At 42.3% G+C, this 19,297-nt stretch overlaps 1 protein-coding gene and 1 long non-coding RNA gene across 7 annotated transcripts in view; one reads left to right on the top strand and one right to left on the bottom strand.

Annotated features, from left to right (window-relative positions):
- The window catches only part of LOC121077131, a 35,540-nt gene extending 25,289 nt beyond the window's left edge, over window positions 1–10,251 (bottom strand). The window contains exons 1-3 of one of the 3 annotated variants that reach the window (XR_005823911.1): window positions 10,171–10,251; window positions 8,174–8,297; window positions 4,403–4,578 (exon numbers count right to left, since the gene is read on the bottom strand). This is a non-coding gene — a long non-coding RNA (uncharacterized LOC121077131). Of the gene's footprint in view, window positions 1–4,402; window positions 4,579–8,173; window positions 9,010–9,140; window positions 9,427–10,170 lie in introns of those variants that run through there. The other 2 variants (XR_005823910.1, XR_005823909.1) reach the window with 2 other exon arrangements.
- Window positions 10,252–12,241: 1,990 nt separating this feature from the next.
- The window catches only part of LOC121077121 (ligand of Numb protein X 2-like), a 32,013-nt gene continuing 24,957 nt past the window's right edge, over window positions 12,242–19,297 (top strand). Inside the window, exon 1 of one of the 4 annotated variants that reach the window (XM_040571998.1) lies at window positions 12,242–12,578. The gene's annotated coding sequence lies outside the window, so the exon portion shown is untranslated. Of the gene's footprint in view, window positions 12,579–12,742; window positions 13,030–18,184; window positions 18,493–19,297 lie in introns of those variants that run through there. The other 3 variants (XM_040571999.1, XM_040572000.1, XM_040572001.1) reach the window with 3 other exon arrangements.

Here is a 19,297-nt window from a genome sequence, read left to right as displayed (position 1 = left end):
ATCTTGATCTGCAGCTACTCCTTTCTTCCATCCATGCTGGCTTTCTTCTATTGTATTCAAGACTTACTCTCACAAAAAGACATGGGTACCAGGGACCCCTCTCCAAATTCCAGCTAAGAGCAACTAAACAGGACCTGGATGTAGCAGCCAATTATTACCCAGAGGCCGTGACAATTTTTCTTCCCAATCTCTTCCCCAGAAAACCAATTCTCCTTTGCTATTTACTTTCTTGCTAGAAAGTACAACAATGCTTATCCTACTCCCTCTTACATTTCAGTTGCCAAATTCTTGCTCAAGGCTCTCTGTTGTTCTGCAGTCCCCGCAAACCTTCAGCGTTGCATGTAACATGCATGGTGTCGAGTGTATCAGCACTTAAATATTCTCCAACAGCCAATATCTTATGTCAAGAATGTAAACACCAAGCAGGGAAAGAAATGACTTGCAGTGACCTATGCGGGTGCAAAACCACACTACAGTGAAAATAAAGTTCAGGTAGAATAGTAAGAATTATTAAACTATGAAAATGCCTCTGAAGGGACATCTATCCCTAACTTCTCTCCATGTGGAAACACGAATTTTATTCTAATTTTATTTGGAATGGCATATTTCATAACACAGTAAGACACCACTAGACTTTTGAACTAATGTCATGAAATACTTTTTTTTTTTTTTTTAATTACGAGAAATGACACAAGACAATAGCATCTCCTTGCAAATACTTTAAGTGAAGACAAAATTCTGTTACTAAAAGAGATTACCAAAATTAATACATGGAGACAAGGATAACTGGGCAACATACTACACGTTAAGACAGCCAGATGGAAGAGCAGCAGGACAGAGCCCAGTACAAAAACATGCCAGCAGAGGGTACTCATACTTTGAGCATCCCAGCGTGGGTGTGCACTGTAATGGAGGGACAGCACAAGAAACCTTCGAGACTGAGCAAAGTACTGAAATGAAAGAATGCCCCGAGCTGCTCACCACCTTCCTGTCACTGCAGAGCTTCACTAGGAGCAAGAAAAGAACATAAATTAAACTTTGAAAATGTTGCCAAAGACATTGATTTATAGGTCGTTTCAAAAAAAAAAAAGAAAGAAAGAAAAAAACAACACACACAAAACTGTTCTTTAACTCTTGGTCTTCTAGGATAAAGCAGAAGGTCGTAACTATTACAAAGCAGCTACCTTGATGAAACTATCATAAACATCTGTTATACCTGGGTAGTTAAATGTTGCAGCTAAGTGAATACAATTCGACGTGTAAGTAATATTCTCAGTGTGTATGTTCTCATAACAATACATATTTTTTCCATATGAGAAAAAAAATAGAATAAAAGTACATTTTACATGCATATGCATATACTTGTATGCCTTGATTGAGAAAAAAAAAAGGATCTCTTTGCAGAAGAGATGACAGTACCATGACACCTGAGTTTTGGTCCCAGTTCATTCTCTATGGGACACTAACTTCTGCCACAAGGGTGGGCACTGGTCTAGAAGCAGTCAAAAGCCAGACATTCCCTGGGAGAAGAGGGGAATTAATCACTGAGGTTATTTATTTATTTTTTTAATTACAAAGGCAATTTTTATTATAAAGGCAACTTGAGAGCAGAGAGCAATGAGAAAAGTTTGTGCTTCAACTGTTGCATGATCTGTATCTTGAAGACCAACTTGGACTTTTGCTGCCAGATTTAGAGAAATCTTAATGTACATAAATCTTAATGTACAGAAATCTTAATGTACAGAAATCTTAATGCACAGAATGCACAGGTTAGGAGGGACCCATAAGGATCATCAAGTCCAACTCACAGAAAGTAGCTGGCAGTTGCACAGTCTCACAGTCTGACCACACAAGCTAGGAGCTATTGAGGATTTTTTTTTTCCTTAGCTTGGTGTTTTATTAAGACAGGTATCTCACCTGCCCCTTAACCTGCTGCCCAGACTTAATTGCAGTGTTGTTTTAGTCGAGCAGGGAACATCCTATTGCAGAGGCAGTGCTGTATTGAACAACTCAGCAAATTCTGAGTGAAGAGTGGCAGAACTTGTTTGAACATCCAGTATTGGAAAGAAGAGCAAGGAAGCGTACTAGTATCAGCATTTTTTTTTTGTGCACAGAAAAAAAATGATAATTAATGTATCTGTCCCTTTTTTATTTTGTTATCTTACTGGAGCCAAAATACTACTAGGATTCCTCTCCCCACCCTCTTTGTTTTTATGTTTTTACTTTGGATAGGAAAAACATATCAGATGCATGCTGCTCCGTGCTAAGGTAACAGAAGCAACATCCTGACGCCACAAATACCCAGAAAAAAAGCAGTTTCCCTGCGACAGCTTTACAAGAGAACCTTTTAGGAAGGGAAATTCCATAACCAATATTTAATAATATAAAGTTACCGAGTACCGAGTAGTCTTTTACCTTGCTTTGAAGCCTAAACACCAAATTAACTGCTGATATACCACCTGTACTGCAAATTAGAGCAATATCAGAGATAAATACAACATGTCTGCCTTTGACCTGGAGCCTTATCTGGCAAACTCTTCAAAAAATTCCACATACAAGCTTTCCTCTTCCCAACAGAGATTATATGACTCAGGAAGCCTTCCTTTTTTTGTTTTTTTTTTTGTAGAAAGCAATACAGCTGCTAGACCAATTTTCATAATTATCAAAAGAATAAAGAAATACATAAGCCAATGTAAATAAGAATAGAAGCAGCTCTTTGAGTTCTATTTAACCCTCCATCACAGATGTTCTTTGTGATGCTACAGTGACCAAACCTCTGTGTGCCTCACTTTCTACATCTGTAACGTGAATTGTAACCTGGAGGACTGCCAGGAGGCAAATGTGCAAATTAACATCTACAAACTGTTTTTTGGTGATTAGGTAAAACAAAATGGAGAAGGACCAAATATTCAGAGCAAAGAAGGCAAACTTGCTAGCGAACTCGTCAGCAGAGGGGAGCTTTCATGGAAGATGGGGATGAAGAATGTAGTTTGACCAGAAATCTGAAGATGTCATGAGCTGCAAAACTGAAAGAAAAGCATCTTCATTCACAGGAGAGAACATGCTGCCACATCCATGAGACGGAACTGTCAGTTGAAAATATTACTTCTGGTAATTCATTTTCTAAGATATATTTCAGTCCTACAGTTGAAGAAATTCTTCTTAGCTAGCTAACCCCTGGTACACAGATAAATAATTTAGATGTCCTTCACTCAAGCAGGGATGCAGCATTTATTTATTTTTTATTTTTTGTCTGTTTTTGTATTTTAATCTACTTTGACCATTATACCTTCTGAAAAAAATGTAAAAAGGACAGTACTAGAAGTAAGGGCTGATTCCGGGTCTTGATAGTTGATTAGATTTAATATCAACTCCCTTCACATCAGAAGACACACTAGAATATACACTGCACAATATTCCTAGAGTAGCTGGCTCTTAAATACATCTCTAAGGAGAACCAACAGTGTGACTACTGCATTTGTTACGAATTCAGAGTAGGTCTCCAGACTTCAAACACAACTGAATGTTAAAACACACTAAGACCAAAAGAGCAGTTTTAATTTGGGTGCAAGGCATCTACTTCAATGAATATTATATAATGGATCTGTGTTCAGTTTTACCCGGTACCTCTTAAGTTTTTTATTAAAACAATTTAAGGTATTTCTTGAGTACAAGCAGCAAGATTTGTCTTACTGTATGCACTAATGTACCTAATTCAGGAGAGAAGGACTGATAGCATCAATTAGCATAGAACAGCCTCCTTTCAGAATTAGGTCCATCATAGGAACATGGTACTCAAAATACAAGTGGAAGTTTTTCCAGTGAAGGTCCACTTAAAATATCTGACAGCAGTCACAGAGACATTAAACTCCTTAAAGTAACCGCTTCATATCAAAGTCAGATCCCTACACTCTTCTGGTAAAAATATTTTTACTCCTTTCAGTATTTCAAAGCTCCTACCAGTACAGATGACTGAGCTAGAGTCATGCCTTACCCAAAATTGTTTATTATGTTCAGAATAAAGAATCTTAATAACTTGAGCCCAGCAAGCTCAACTGACTTCGTAGCTTTTTTGCTCTCAATCTATCGAAGATGTGTGTTTTCTTATGTTACCTCAACACTGGAATGTATTTAACAAAGTCCTTCTTCCTAAGTCATGCTTAGCTTAAGCTCTAACTAGGCTGCTAAAACTGGTCAGAATGGTCTCACAGAGCTGCTACACCGTGCAATCTGATAAGCCTCTAAAATGTTGGTCAGTATTCTCGAGTACAGAAATACAAGAGTTGGTTTCTGCAAGTGATGACTTGAGTGTTCAGGGACAGCACGCTCAAAAGGCTGGAAGAGAATTAGCATTAGAATATTCCACGTCAAAGTGAAGAGACTGTATTTTTTCTGAACTTACCATCATCTCCCACATGAGAATTCAGCTTAACGGTAAAGCACAACAGAGGACATCCATCACTCTGCAAAGATTTGTAACTATCATCAAGAAACTCATGTAATAAATCCATATTCCTGTCTTCATAATTCTGCATCAGGACTTAAAGAAACAGCCATAGGGTTCAAAATCTTGGTGACCTAAAAGAACATGCAAAAACTCAGAAAATTCAAGGCATCTCGTGCAGAATTTAAGGTAGCAATCCTGCAGAATTACATTTCTCCAGAAAAGAACCTGGAAGTGCATGCTATAGAAGCACGTGGGACTTGACAACTTGGTCTGTTAAAAACCTGCCTGGTAACAGCACCAGGTTGTGATGGAACTGTTTTAAAAATTAAAGTATTCCTAGGAAAGGTTCATACTATTTTTCCCAGCTGTGTTATCATCAGAATACTTTAAAGCAAACTCTGCAATGGAAATGTAAAGCGATCTACAAGTGCAAAGATTATGGGAAACTCTGTAGTCAGGTTTGCAGTATCCTTTCTAAGCTAGCATCTTGGACACAACCCCTGAAGTTGTACGTGCTGACCACAAGCTTTCCTTTCACGTTATCTCCAGCGGCTCTGCAAGGAGCAGTAAAAAACAGCTGAAGTTGCAGGTCCCCTGGGAGAGCCTGTAGAGTTCCTAACTTTCAGCTAAAAAAATGTAACCTCATGATTTGTATATGGAATAGCTTGGTCTAGGAGTGAGAGAGAGAACTCGCACCAGCTGCCACAAGGGCATTTTCTGAAAAGTCCATTTAATGGTATAATTGTACTTTAAGTGGCTATGTTGCTTATTTCTTTGATCTCTTTCTAGGCGCTGTGGCAAAATGATTTTTTGTGGATTATTTTGTTAATAGGTAATCCTATTATAAGTGGGTATCTTTGCTGCAAGGCAGTCTTGGCTTCCCACCCATTCAGTTAGGAATGTTTATATTTAGCTGCTTTTCTAGAAACAGAGCTACAGCTGCAGCACATACCAATTACTTTTGGATGTATCTTGTTTTTCCCCAGGACATGGCTTTTTCCTGGTGTAGTCAGAACAATCTCGTTAGAAATATGTCACACTGCCTGAACAGAGTTTTGAAGAACAAGTTTGTTTAACTAGTATGGGTTTAGATCTGTGTTAGATCTTGATGAGACTTGCAGTCATCCCACATTCTTCTTTTCAAGCCTTTCAGGTGTATATTGTTGTTATTAAAAACTGATTGCTGTAAATATCAAAGGTATTCTGGGGGCAATTTTGCTAACCGAAAGCTCCAGGGAGAAAACAAATTCCAAGGTGTCTCAATACATTTTGTGTGTCTAACACCCAGATGTTAAGATGCCTCTCTGCTCTCCTGAAGGATGGTGCTATGTTCTGTTAAACAAAGGGCACCGAGTCTCCTCTTCCATTCCAGAAGTGGGTGCAAGTCAGGCAGCGATGGAGGAATCGCTATGGAATCGCTATCTTCTACATAAATCTTTAAATTGCTTTTGCTGTGTTTGCAGTAAGCTGTTGATAGCAAACTGATGAATGTAACCTGCCAGTTTTCATGGGTTTTAGGTCCATAATTTTTATTCCTTAACATACTTTGCATAGCTATTAAAGTACCAAAGTACACTGTCCCACTGATGATGCCTAATTTCACATGTAGGACTTGCAGTAATTTCTTGAATCCAGGTGCAGGCTGCATCTGTACAGCTGTACGAAATACCATCAAAAATAGGCTACAAAACACTTTGAGGTATTGCTCCCAAAATATATTGTTGGGGCATGAACCAAGGGGATCTCTGGTTTGGTTTTCCACATGTAGATGCCTTCCTAGCAGAGAACACTGCACGGCCAAGCAGAACACAAACAGTCTCTGTCCTAGAAATAACCTTGCAGGATGGGAAGAGGACTGGTGCTGTGGTTATCCAGAGCACACCCACTAGCAGAGAATTCAAAATGAATTGTGATTAAAATCCCCAGAACTCCTATCTCAGATTATTTCACACTTACTCTGGAGAAATAAAGATGCTCTATTATCTGGAAATAATTAAAGAGCAAGACCCGAACATGTTCCCAAAATATCACTCTATGCTCCATACTCCTCAAGTCAGACACTCTCATTCCTGCTGCTACCAAACCACCGTGGCGGGGGATTTGCACGCACTTAGGAGCGGTGCTGCAGACTTCCTGCAACTCCTGCTCCTGCAGGAAAACCGCAGCAAGCTGCCACAGCCTCGCCTGGGACTTGGAGGGGAAGAGTTTCCTGTTAGTGGACAGGATAATTCCCCTTGACATACACAGCCTTTTCCTCTGACCCAACTGTCCAAGCAGCAAACAGCGTTCATAAACACAGACAGCAGAAAGTCAGTGTTTGTTTTTAAACAGTTAACAGAACAAAAGTGGTTAGAGGTCAAATTCTAAATTTGACAGAAACACATTTTTTAGTTAATACCAATACTATATCAGAGAGCAGCAGTACCTCCCAGGCAAGCAGTTATACAGATAATGTTCTTGAATTGGAGCAAGTCTAATTAGTATTTGTTATCAGTTTTAAAAGAACAGTGTCGAAATTAGGGGCTATGAAGAAAATTGAGCACCGTACTTGCTTTATAAAAATAATTGCTAGAAGCTTGATGGTACCTTATCTCTTTTTCCCCCTTCCAAGAAGTTAATAAGACAAGGGAGTCAAGACAGGGGGGCTCAGCACTACAAAATATCAAATCAGTCGTGTGAAGTAATAATGGAAAATTCAGTGGGACCTGAAAATTGGCGTAATTAAATGCTATTTCACTTGTTGCTATAGTATCTTTCTTGATAAAAGCTATGTTTCTGAAGTATTATTTAAAATGTTGCAAGAGAAGCATTGTGATGAAAAAAAATATGTTGGTTAAAAAGCAAACACAACGTTTCAACAATATTCTTTAAAGATTATGAAATAGTCATCAACATTATTCAGAACAGCAAATTAGGAAAGCTATTTGTTTCATGTACCTTGTGCATGTGTTATATTAGCTGCTCCACTGTTAAAAGCTAGCTGGGCTACTCCTGTCCTAAGAAAAGCCAGACGTCCTCTTTATATCTGCCAACAGACACTTTTCTATAAGCAAGGAATCAATCTGCTTACTTTTAGTAAAAACATTTTACAGAATCATCAGATAAAGCAACCTGACATTGTTAATAACTAGCCACTGTTAATAAAACTCCACAAAGAAAGACGATAATATAAAGTAGCCCTACTTTAGTGATAACAAATACAAGATATTTATGCTACATTTCTTAGTACTCTACTTGTTCCCATTTGTAGAGTTCAAATAATGGGACACTAACTGCTACCTGGGCATGTACAATGCATATGTAAGGATAGTTTGCAGAAAACAAATAAAATAGAGCAAAAGGAACTAAGGTACTATAGAATCTGGGGGATGAATGCAAGCAATATGTTCAGCACCTTGGATTTACCAGAATCCACCATGCTTTCTTGCATGCATACCTCTCTTGGTCTGCTTTCCACAAAAGGGAGATTCCATGCCTTTTAATCATAAATTCCTGGGATGATTCCCCCTCCTTGTTTGTGGGATGTGGTTTTTTTTTTTTTTTTTTTAAATTGTGTTTACATTCTTGTGTGTGGGTTGGGAATTTAGGTTTGCTTGTGATGAAACATCAAAGTTGGGTCTCAGATTAATCCTGTGCAGTCATTTATTCTTTGTACCTTCCCACAAGAGGACGATAGAAACACACAAGATACCAAGCTTTATGCAACAGTAATGGGATTAAACTAACCTTTAAACCTCTGCATGATAGGATTTTGCTTCTCCGTTCTATTTTCCAACTGCTACTTTTCCTGTTATTTGCATATGGATTTTCTGTCTTCATTTTCAGACTTGACAAGAAATGCTTTCTAGATCTTGACATGAAATAAAAAAATTAATACTAACTAAATATACTTGCATGTTTACAGAGTATATGTAGTCCTGTTCATCAGAAGGTATCATTTCAACCCTGATGTATGCATTGCACAGGTACATCATCTTCCTGAACATAGCATCACAGTGGTTACTGTACTAATTATGCCATCACAGGCAGGGAATTATCAGCAGTCAGAGCAGATGAAAGCTGGAACTGAGACTGCTGTATTTTTTCACAGGGAGTCTTCTCAGTTATCAAAAAAAATCACAAGTAAATTAACAGAACTGCTAATAAAAAAAGCCCTCAAGTTCCCCAGAATGACTTTGGTATTTTAAAACCAACAGCACTAGAGAGTAGAGATGAACTGTGGGGTTTGCAAGAGATGCCAGGAAAGAGACAGCACATTGACCTTCTCTTCAATGTAAGGTTAACCTAAGTTATAATTTGAGTGTTCCCAGAGAAACTATTTCTCTCCCATTCATTGAGATGTTTTTAATGCAAACTGTTTACATCTGAAACAGTATGAGCTGCTATTCAAAGTCACACAACACATTAACTGCTAGCACAACAATCCAGTAAAGCAATCAATTTATGCTTTGCAGACTGAATATTCAGCTGTGGTTTGAGGTACAAATCCTTCTTCACTACGATCAGTTTCATATTTAGCCACTTTGCTCCACTATCGCTTGCCTCTGTACCAGTAGAGAAGAATAAAATTCATCCATAACCTCAAAGTTATAAATTAGATGACTGGAGAACTGATCTCCCTGGCTTAAAAAAACAAACACGAATATATTGTAAATATGTTTATATAACTTAAAATATATTTAAATATTTTCACCTGGATTATTGTTCAGATGGATGAGTGTTTTGATCTGGTTCATGGCTCAGCCACACAAAAAGCTGCAGACGCAACTAAGGGATGGTATGCTGCATTGCAAGGGTAGGAACAAGGAGCTGCTAGGAACCAGTAATACTGCAAAGGCTTCATGTCATCAAGCCACAGCATTATTTACAGCGTGGCTGCTTTTGCCTGGACTAGGGAAGAAATTAATTTCAGTTCCTTACATTTGTGTTAGCTCTGCAGCAGAGACCTGTATCCTCCATGAGTCTATTTAGTAACTATGACTCAGTGATTCCTTTATTGCAAAGCCAAACCAAAATTCCAGCACACTTATACAATAAACTTTCACCATATCTTAATTATATGTGGGCACATTGTCCACTCAGAAAAACAGGTCATCAGACGTGATAAAAATCTCCAGCGAGTGCTAACTAGACAGAGCTCCTAATTTTAAAGGCTTGCACCCATTTGAAATTTCCCTGGGGTTTGCCTTCCCAATACCCCAAGCTCACCCACACATTTCCTGTCCTCACCAACCAAGCTGTAGGCTGCATGAAGGAGAGACTGGTTCTGCACTAAGGCTTAAATCTCTGCCCCACAGAGCACAGCTTAAGCATTTGCCTGTTTGCATGCGAGCCAGCATTCAATACAGATGAGTCCTGGCTTAATGAATACAGGCTCTGAGAGGCTTGCTGACATGCAGGCACAGTCCGATGCCCCTACACCAGGCTCTGGTGCTCCAGAGTGAGCTGGCAATGCACCCCCAGCAGTTACACCACTCCAGCCTGCCGCTGGCTGCTGTTCCCTCCCTAACCAGGAGCTTAATTGCACAGTCTCAGAGCAGTCAGACACTACACTGCCAGAGTATTTTTTATTCAGAATGGTCTGAGGATATAACACCTCCCATCCTTCCTAGCCATGTCTGGCTCAGTGCTTCAGAGAAAATCCTAACAAACAATTAATGTAGCTGAACCAGAGTCTTTGCTAATCTAGATCACAATTCTCAGTCAAACCCTACAAAAAATACCTTTCAGTCTGCATCCCATGGTAAGATGGGTCTCATGGAAAGAGGACACCTTGCTGGGGTACCTTGGCTCCACTGGATTCCCAACCTAAATAATACAATAAATAAATAAATAAATAAATAAATAAATAAAGGGCCTTGTTACATTTTTATTAAATATGATGCATCTACTATGGGCTCACCTTTGCAAAACAAGTATCCTCTCATAAGCTAACATGGCTCACAGCTCCTCCATTGATGACTTCAATATACAAAAAGAGGAAACAGATTTTCTATGCTGTAAAGAATCTCACAGAATGGTTGAGGTTGGAAGGGACCTCCAGAGTCCACCTAGTCCAAGCCCCTGCTCAAACAGGGTCACCGAGAGCATGTTCGACAGGATCGCATCCAGGTGGGTTTTGAACATCCCCCAAGAAGGAGACCCCACAAGCTCTCTGGGCAGCCTGTTCCAGTGCTCTGCCACCCAGATTGTAAAGAAGTTCTTCCTCATATGGCGATTAAACCTCCTGTGGTTCATTTTATACCCATTACCCCTTGTCCTGTCACTGGCCACCACTGAGAAGAGTTTGGCCCCATACACTTAACATGGTCCTCTCAGGTATTTATAGAGGTTGATAAGATCCCCTCTCAATCTCCTCTTCTCTAGGCTAAACAGGCTCCAAAACATAATACAGAAAATTTAATGCAGGATTAAGAAATTGAGCCAGATTGGTCCATGCCTAAGATAAAAAGCTAACTCTTCTCTCTGGACGAACATCATTCCAATAGTCTTACCTGAACAACAAACTACTACTGCCTGCTGAAACAGAGGAGATGTTTTCAAGGCCTCAAAAGCACTCACTCCTCTTTTTATTCAAGGCCTCAAAAGCACTCACTCCTCTTTTTATTCAGGTCTACTTCAGCAACTATGGGACAGGTCTAATGACAACATGGAGACAGGCGTGTGCTAGTTCTACCTGCACTGCACATTACATACATTACTATGCAAAGACTTCATTGCTAATAAATCCTCTAAAACTATGGTTTGATGTTCTGTTTTTATTATTATTATTCACTGAACTGCTTGTTTAATCAGTCTTCTTGTTATGTCACTGCACTGCCCTCTCATATGCAATATGAGTATTTCCAAGGCTGAAAGAAATGATAACCCATAAGATATTACAGTTATTATTATTATTATTTGCCTGAAAGGATTCTAGTTCTCTATGGGGACCTGAATATGTTCTGGCACAGGGAAAGGCACAGGACATGGGCAGCAACTTCTCTCCCTTTCGGAGGAGTTACTAGCTCGGACATAGTGCTGGGCCAACGTAATCTGACACCTTTTGGATCCCTCCTGGTTCAGTGTTTTGCTAGTTCGAAGCACATAAATTACAGTGAAATGCCCACATCTGAGCACGGGAAGGTGGCCATATTTACAGTTTACAGAAACAGCACAGCAACTAGCACTCTGTCATCTGCTATCACTGCACAGCAGCAGCAGGTACCCCATGGCCCCACGGCTGGCAGTGAGCACTTGGCTCACTGGGGCTGACAGGGGCTCTCACAATTTGCCTTCCTAACAGATGAAGAACAAGCCAAATACTTTCAGATGGATAGTATTTCTGCCAGAAGGCAAAATGTAAATTTCAAGAACAGTCCCCCCCTCCCCCCCGTTGTTTTTTTTTCTACCAGCCGTGTCACTGACTGAACTGTAATTTATTCCCTGCTCTCCCAACAGCCTCAGACCCACCAGGTTATCCCATCTTCCATTTTACAGGGGTTTTGGGTAAGGCAGAGGCCGGAGGGAGAACCAACACCCCTGTAGTGGGAGTAGCACCAGAGCAGAATCACCTCAGGGAGCCCCCGGGGATACCCCCAAACACACCCCTCTGCCCAGGGAGCGGGACCGCTCCCCACAGAGTGTCCTGCTGAGGAAAACTTCGTATTTTTTTCGGAGGTGAGCCCCCAGCACCCGTCCCCCACGAAAGGGACTGGGGTGGCTGCGGAGACGAGGTGAGAGCGGCGAATCCCTGAGGGGGCGGCACACAAAATGGTGCCCGCGACGCTACGGCGCCCTCCACGGGGCGGGAGTGGCAGGGGCAGGGGCAGGGCTGCCGGCGGGGTGGGCGGCTCGGTCGGCCTGGCTCGGCTCTACCCGGCCCGGCAGGAGGAGGGGAGCACGGCGGCGGCCAAGGGAGGGCCGTGCCGGGCTGAACCGTGTCGGGCGGGAGACACCTGGGCGGCTGCGCTGCCTCCTCCTCTCACGTAGGTTTCGACTTTCATCCCCGCCCGGAAACTTGGTGGAGGAGCCGCGTTCGCCCCGCCGTCTGCAGGGCCGAGTTGGCGCCGGGCTTCCCTCTCCTCCTCCCTCCCCGGCCCTTTCCCTTCCCGGGGGGCGCGCGAGCCCCGCTCCCGTCCTCTTCGTCCAGGTGAGCGGCGGGGGGTGAGGGGGAGACCTCGCTCCTCGAAGGGCTGCGGCCGCCCTAAGGTGCGAGGAGCGGGGCGAGGGCCGTGCTCCAGCCTCCCCTCAGCTCCCTGCGGGGCCGGGCAGGGCTGGGGGCTGCCGAACGAGCGGCTTTTGTCGCCGTCCGGGGCTTGGCGACACAGGGCGAGGGGCCGCCCGACCGACCCCGGGGCTCGGCTCTGTGAGGGGACCCCGGCCCCGGTCGGACCCCCGAGCTCGGTGCCTGGGCCGTCTCAGGAACCTCGAAGGGAGGTCGTAAGGCAAAATTTGTCGGGTCGGAAGGTGTACGGGGGTTAAGTTGGCGAATTTGGGATGCTGCGGTGATAATTGATGCAGAGAAGCCTATAAATAGAAATCGAGGTAAGAGGCAAAGGAGAGCAGCGTGATGGTGTGGACGTTTTGGAAGTGCCTTAAAGGTAAGAAATACATGTGATTTCGTAGGTGAGGTACTGTTCTGGCAGGGTTTGTAAGAGGCTTGGAAGGAGATGTGTGAGGGATACCATAGGACTGGAACACTTCTGTTTTATTTTAGCTAACAATACGGAGTTAATGAGGGGCTTAAGGCTGTGTAATACCAAAAGGGACAGGCACCCTGTGCTTCGTGTCCTGGTTGTGCATGCTTGACATCTCTCTAGGTCTGCCATTAGCCTCGTTATCTGATTGGAAATTAAGAGCCTGGGCAGCAAGGGGCTGGTGCCAGCCCCAGAGGTGGCCAGGAGAGCAGGGCTGCCCCTGTCGGTGGCACTGCAGGCTCAGTTTGCTGCCAGCTCTTCCCAAAACGACACTTCCAGTCCCTTGAGCAACTTTTTTGGTCCCATTTTATCTTTGTACAGTAAGGGATGCAAAAGGAGTACCTCCCTGTTGCTTGCCAAACCAAAAAAACAAGTAGGGTCGTATTTTCACTTTCTGTTCTGGTTTTACCGCCAAGGAGCAGAACAGTGTAAAGGCTCTCTGTGGAAAACACTATTCCAGCCCAAATGCAGATAGTAAGTGCTGTGAGAGGCCTCTTCTGTGTCAAGGGTAAGCTGGGGCAGGGTGACAGCACGCGAGTCAGCCCAGGGAAATTTCTGTCGCTGTCATACAGCCCCAGAAGTGTCCAGTCTAATATCCTGTAGCCTCTGGAGGCTCCGGAGTAACCCAGGATTTAGGTGGCACGATGTGGTTTAAGGAACTGTAGTTATCCTCCTGCAGCAATGTCAGTTGTGTGCTGCGCCTCTGAGGGACGGCGCTGACGTTTGTCCTTGGTGCTTGAAGGCCAGAGCTCTTTGGCAGGTCTCCAGTAAAGGGAAAGCAGATCGTGCACATGGCTCCTTCAAAACAAAACTTCTTTCTCTTAAACTGCAAGCTCAAACTGTTACACTCAATCTGTTCTTTTACAATATAGCTGAGCAGATGGAGCATGTCTGCTGCTGAAAGGGGTAACTCAGTGGTCATATTTATTCCCTCCCCCAAAGGGATTTGCTGCCTGAGGCAGCTCATGAAGTCAGAAGGACACCAGTGCTTGTGCGGGGAAAAACAAAGGGGTCCTGTGGCTGGGGATAGAGCAGAGAAATGATAAACAGGAGGTCGACCTTTCGTGAGGTTAGCTAGCTCTTAGAAAACTGAGCTGTGTTGGAAACTCCCACCTTCATTCACCTCCCTTACTGTGCCTGTAATTGTACAAAATTTTGGTGCATATGTAACTCAAATAATGGAAATGCACCAGCATAAAATCCAAAGAGGGGAGAGGGACCTGCAGCGTGCAGCAGAAGGGAAACTTGTCTTGTTGAAAACCAAGTTTCTTTTAAAGTTTCTTACCAAACGAATAGCGAGGGAAGTGAGCTAGAGTTAATACACAAACCCAACCACTTGGTCTGGGGAACAAGCTGTAAGAAATGGAAGAAACAGCTCCAGAAGGGACCTGGTGGCTACATGACCTTCCTCTGCTCCAGAACACCATGATGTTCAAAGATGCCTGATGGAACAGGTTGAGGGGTTATTTTGGATAGCATTAGTGCTAGATGAATGGCGATTCCAGTAACTTCAATTAGCACTTGTAATTAATGGTTTCTTAAACAATGATAACTCTGTGCTTCCCTAAACATAGTTACTGGATGAATTTACCTGTGCATGAAATTGTAGAATCCTAGAAATAGTAGGTGAGCAGAGTAAGGTATCTGTAGTTCACAAAGCACTCCCTGCTGTACTTTTAACTCTTCATTGTGCATTGCCATGCACTTTTTTTTCATAAAAAAATATAAAATAATCCTGCTGAAACTGCTATATCAATTTCACTCTGAAAATTTAGCTGCATCGTTTCATTCTGATTGTGTACATCTTGCTAGAGTGGTTGCAGCTGTTGTCTTACTCGCAGGCTTGAGTATGTTTTGCTGATATATTACAAAACCCTCTTGTTTGGCTTTCCCTTCTCAGCTTACTTTAGTGGTGCTGTTCGTACAGTTGTTAGGAATTGTATTTGACAGTCTCTCCTCAGTTTATATTTCCTGATATATAACACACACAATGTTGCTCTAGGCTGAAACTTGCTATAGAAATTTCTTGAAAAAATTATGCTTAAAAATATGCAAATACCTGGAAAACCTTTTGATAATTTGGATAAGAAATTGTTCACAAGCCAGTTATGTCATCTAACATCTAAAGTGTTAGAGGGGGTTTAGATGAACACAAACAGTAGGAATTGCTACGCTGGTCCAGGCCTTAAAACTCTTGAGGCTGAAAGGAGGGAAATGGAATAAATCTGGAGGAGTTTGGAGAGACAATCAGCAGCTTGCAGATGAAGGCTGGTTTTACGTATATACAATGTTCCCCTGAGCCTAGAGGGTCTCTGTGCAAATTTTTTGAAGACTATATTGCTCCTTATTTGGAATCGTCTGTGGAAGGGAAGTACGGCAAGGGATTTTGTATTTATTTATTTTTTTTAAAGTGTCAGTCATTGTCTACTCTTTGCCTGGGCCTTAACTCATGTGAGCTTTGTAAACAGCTGGGGCAGACCTTCTCGTTAAAAGCTGATTGTACAGCAGTTAAAAAAAGGGTTGAGATAAAACTTAACCTGCTCTTTTCAGAGTTTATGGGACTCATCTGTGCCATTAGTTATTTTGCAGTTGTTGAAAGTCCAGTAAATCACAATCAGCCCTATTTGTAAAGTTCTCAGACTTATTAACCTCTCACCTCTAGACTAATAAATAAAGATAATTTCTTCTCATCTAATAAAGCATTACTGCAGGTCTCTAAATAGAAAGGGGAAAAAAAAAGAAAAAAATCAGTCCCTGCCTTGTGAGCCTTAGAACTGAGGATATCCTCTATTAAATGGTCTCAATTGGTAGTGAACAAAAATTGCCCTATGACTATTTCAAGTAGGATCCCTAAAAATAAACATAATGGGTCTTTTGGGCCTTTTTGTGTTCATGACTGGAAAAAAAGAGCTCCCCTGTGAGGTTAACACCTGGCTACTTGGCTGCTCTGCCAGCAATCTCAACAGGCTGAGAACTGAGCAGGGCGAGGAGGTTGCCTCCCTGCTCCTACATATACCCCAACTCAAGGTCGTCCTGCGACGTGTTCGCTGGTGAGTAAGGAGGAATGGCGCCGCTTCCTTGCTCGGTGCGGAATGGGAGGACTTCGGTCAGCAGGGCTCTTGTTCCAGTTCTTCTAACTGGTGAGAAGGCCATGCCAGGATTTTTTTTTTTAATTACTTTTAGAACAAGGGAAAATACAACATAGATAACAATTTACTCATACTGTAAATATATGTGTAATAAGGTAAGATAACAGTGGTTCTGAAAGACCTGCCTCTGATACCAGCTTGGACACAGCTTTAAATCAGGTTAAGATTTGGGGGGGGGGGCGGGGAGACTTCCCCCCCCAGCTGTGAGAGTTAAGTCTAAAGTCAACCAGATACATCAGGTACGATGAAAAGGCATCATAAATTACATGTGCAGCCATACTTCAGCTCACGCACCGATAAGACAGATGTCCTAAGCAGTAGACTGTCTGTTTAAAATGAGCTGTAATTCCACTCTGTGAGTCTTTAGAGGGGTGTAATCCTTAACAGAGAGGCTTCAGTTTATTTCCCACTTGTGCTGCCTTGTGCTGCTGACTTAGAGCTGCCAGCTGTGGGGCAGGCCACTTCAGCTCCTGACTGCGTTCTGCCTGCCCACGGGCGCTGGCGGGAGTTGGAGCTGACTTCAAACCTCGCTGCACACCCCGAGGAGCTGCAGTTTGAGAACACGTGGGCTAGGGAATTAGTGTGGATTTTTTTTTTTAAAGAAGATAACTTGTTTTCTTTCCCCTTTACCATGATCTGAAGAGATACAAAGGGAGTTCCAGATTTAATTATCTTTTAATTCAGCTTTTTTAGTTAGGTGGAACAAGCTTGGGCTAGAAAGTACTTTGCGCTGCTTTTGATAAAATGCCCTCGTGCGCTGTGAAAGGAAGTCTGGGGTGTTGTGTACTGAGCAGGGCGAAACACCCTGCTGCTGCTGGTGGTGCTGCTGGCATCGAGCGTGGGCTGGGTGGTCTGGAGCCACCAGGAGAAGAGCCTGGGCCACGGGAAGTTTGATCTCCCTTCCAGCATACACACCTCATCTGTGCTGCCTGTTTGTCACTGATAACCTGCGTTATTTGGCGGAGTTAGACTCCAAATGCCTGTTGATATAAAGGGATTCTTTCATAGACTGCTCCAAGCTCTTAACTCAAGAGTATTGTAAAAAAAAAAATCAGTGCTAGGTAACTGAGCCCAAGATTTGACTTGTTGTGAGTGACTGAAAGTTCTGATACTTTATCCTGCAATAAAGCCTGAGTGTTTCTGATGGTAACAACTGCAAGTGTGATAGAGATTAGTGATGTGCAGGACTTTCTCACGAGACAGGCAATAGGACTATAGAAATGTCAAATGCCGTACGTCTACCCAGAGCAACAGTCACTCTCTCCATGCCCCCTCGCATTACTGTTAATTACATATGATAGTGGTTGCCCTGGTAAGGATATTTAAACATGAATTTTTAAAAACTTGCAGTTGTATAATGCACAGTCTGCTTCTTCCCTTATGGGCCTTGGAAATTGTGATAGCAGATGTCCACTGTTTTCTGACCTGTATTTTAAATATGACACCCAGATCACAAGTGGCTAACAACGTATGGGGTTTTATCAGGCTACTGCAAGAATAACAGCCACTAGAGACAAGCTCCTGCACATTACATGCTTATTTCATCTGCTGTAAACCGTGGTGCTATTTTCTTTCCATAAACAAGGAATTTACAGGTAGACACAGACAATGATGTGGTAAGTGTGTCTGGTATTCAGATATTGCCAATAGACATGTGATCTTTACCTCCTGTCCTCAAAACCCAGTGTTTAGGAAAGCGTCTGTTCTACCAGCTATCTAGATGAACCTAAACCTTAACATCAAGTCTCGTTATCCCTCTTTGGTTTGGTTTGGGACTTTTTGCTTCAGTTGCAGAAGTTTTTGGTTATTAATTACAGATTAGGTCCTTTATCCTTAAATTATAGTATTGGATTCCTCCTTTCTTTGCAGAAAACCTCATTCACAACTGTCAGACTGATTCTTAGGGATGGAGTTGCAGGTGGTTGCCCAGTTCAAAGTGTTGGTGGGTTAAGTTCCGAGATAGATATCATTAGTTGCAATAGAAAAAGCTAAAGAACACACAAAGAAAATGCATACATACACATGCTGCTAGCGGTGATACTTCCATAGGAGTCTGGGTCACATTCTGCAAAGAAGCAAATTGATTTAATTGGTAAAACAGAAGAATCTGCATAAGCTTTGTGTTTCTGTGACCATAAAACAGGCAACATGATGTACATTTGTGGAGAAGAAAGGGTATAGAAAGGATGGTGAAATGCAGTGGAAACGTCTAGCAAAGGTGAGAAAGCACGAAGAAATAAATAAAACAGCTTCTCCTGCAGCACTTGTCTTCACTTTTATTTACTGGTATTAAACTTACCAGTTTTTCAGAGCAGTGTATTTAAATAGTCACTGTCTAATCCCCTTGGAAGAAAAGTGGAGGTGGAAAACGTTTTACACCCCAGTTTAATTCCTTAATAGAAAAGGGAGGAGATGGGAAACTTACTGGTGCTTGTTACCTAGATAATGGTAACCGAATGATAACAGCAGCCTCTCCTGCTCTGTAGGAAGAGTCTTTGAATTACATCTGTGCAGTCCTGCTGGTTCAGAGCCCGCGGGGTCCCTGGTGAGACCGCTGCAGTTGTGCAGTGGGGTGAGTGGGCTGAGAACCAAACGCACGGCACACGGGGTGGTGACAGGAGGGGACCAGAAGGACCAAGTTCTGAGGTTTTTCATGGAGCTTCTCTTTCTCATAAAATAAGGTGCAAGTTTGCAATTAGTACTGCTGATTTCTAGTAAGATTGAAAAAAATAAGTAATATAAAGCTAAGATTTTTTTTGTTGTTGAATTTTCCAATACATTAAAAAAAAAAGGAAATGGAAATCCACGTACCAAGCTGAGAGCTGATACTGCAAAAGTTGCTCAGGAGAATATTCCTTGGGGTAGTCTCGCTCTACTCAACCAAGCCTTATAGCACATCCCTCAGAATAGGGTTTCCTGGGATAATACGTCTTTTCTAGTCTAAGATGAATATGATTCTGATTCAAATTCATGAAAATACAATTGGCTTTCTGTTTTTCTGGTTGAGAAAACAGATACTTGCC

Source organism: Cygnus olor, chromosome 13 (assembly GCF_009769625.2).
Source record: "Cygnus olor isolate bCygOlo1 chromosome 13, bCygOlo1.pri.v2, whole genome shotgun sequence".
Taxonomy (NCBI): Eukaryota; Metazoa; Chordata; class Aves; order Anseriformes; family Anatidae; genus Cygnus; species Cygnus olor.
Note: the sequence above shows the minus strand (reverse complement) of the source record. Positions and strands in the feature narration are given on the sequence as shown.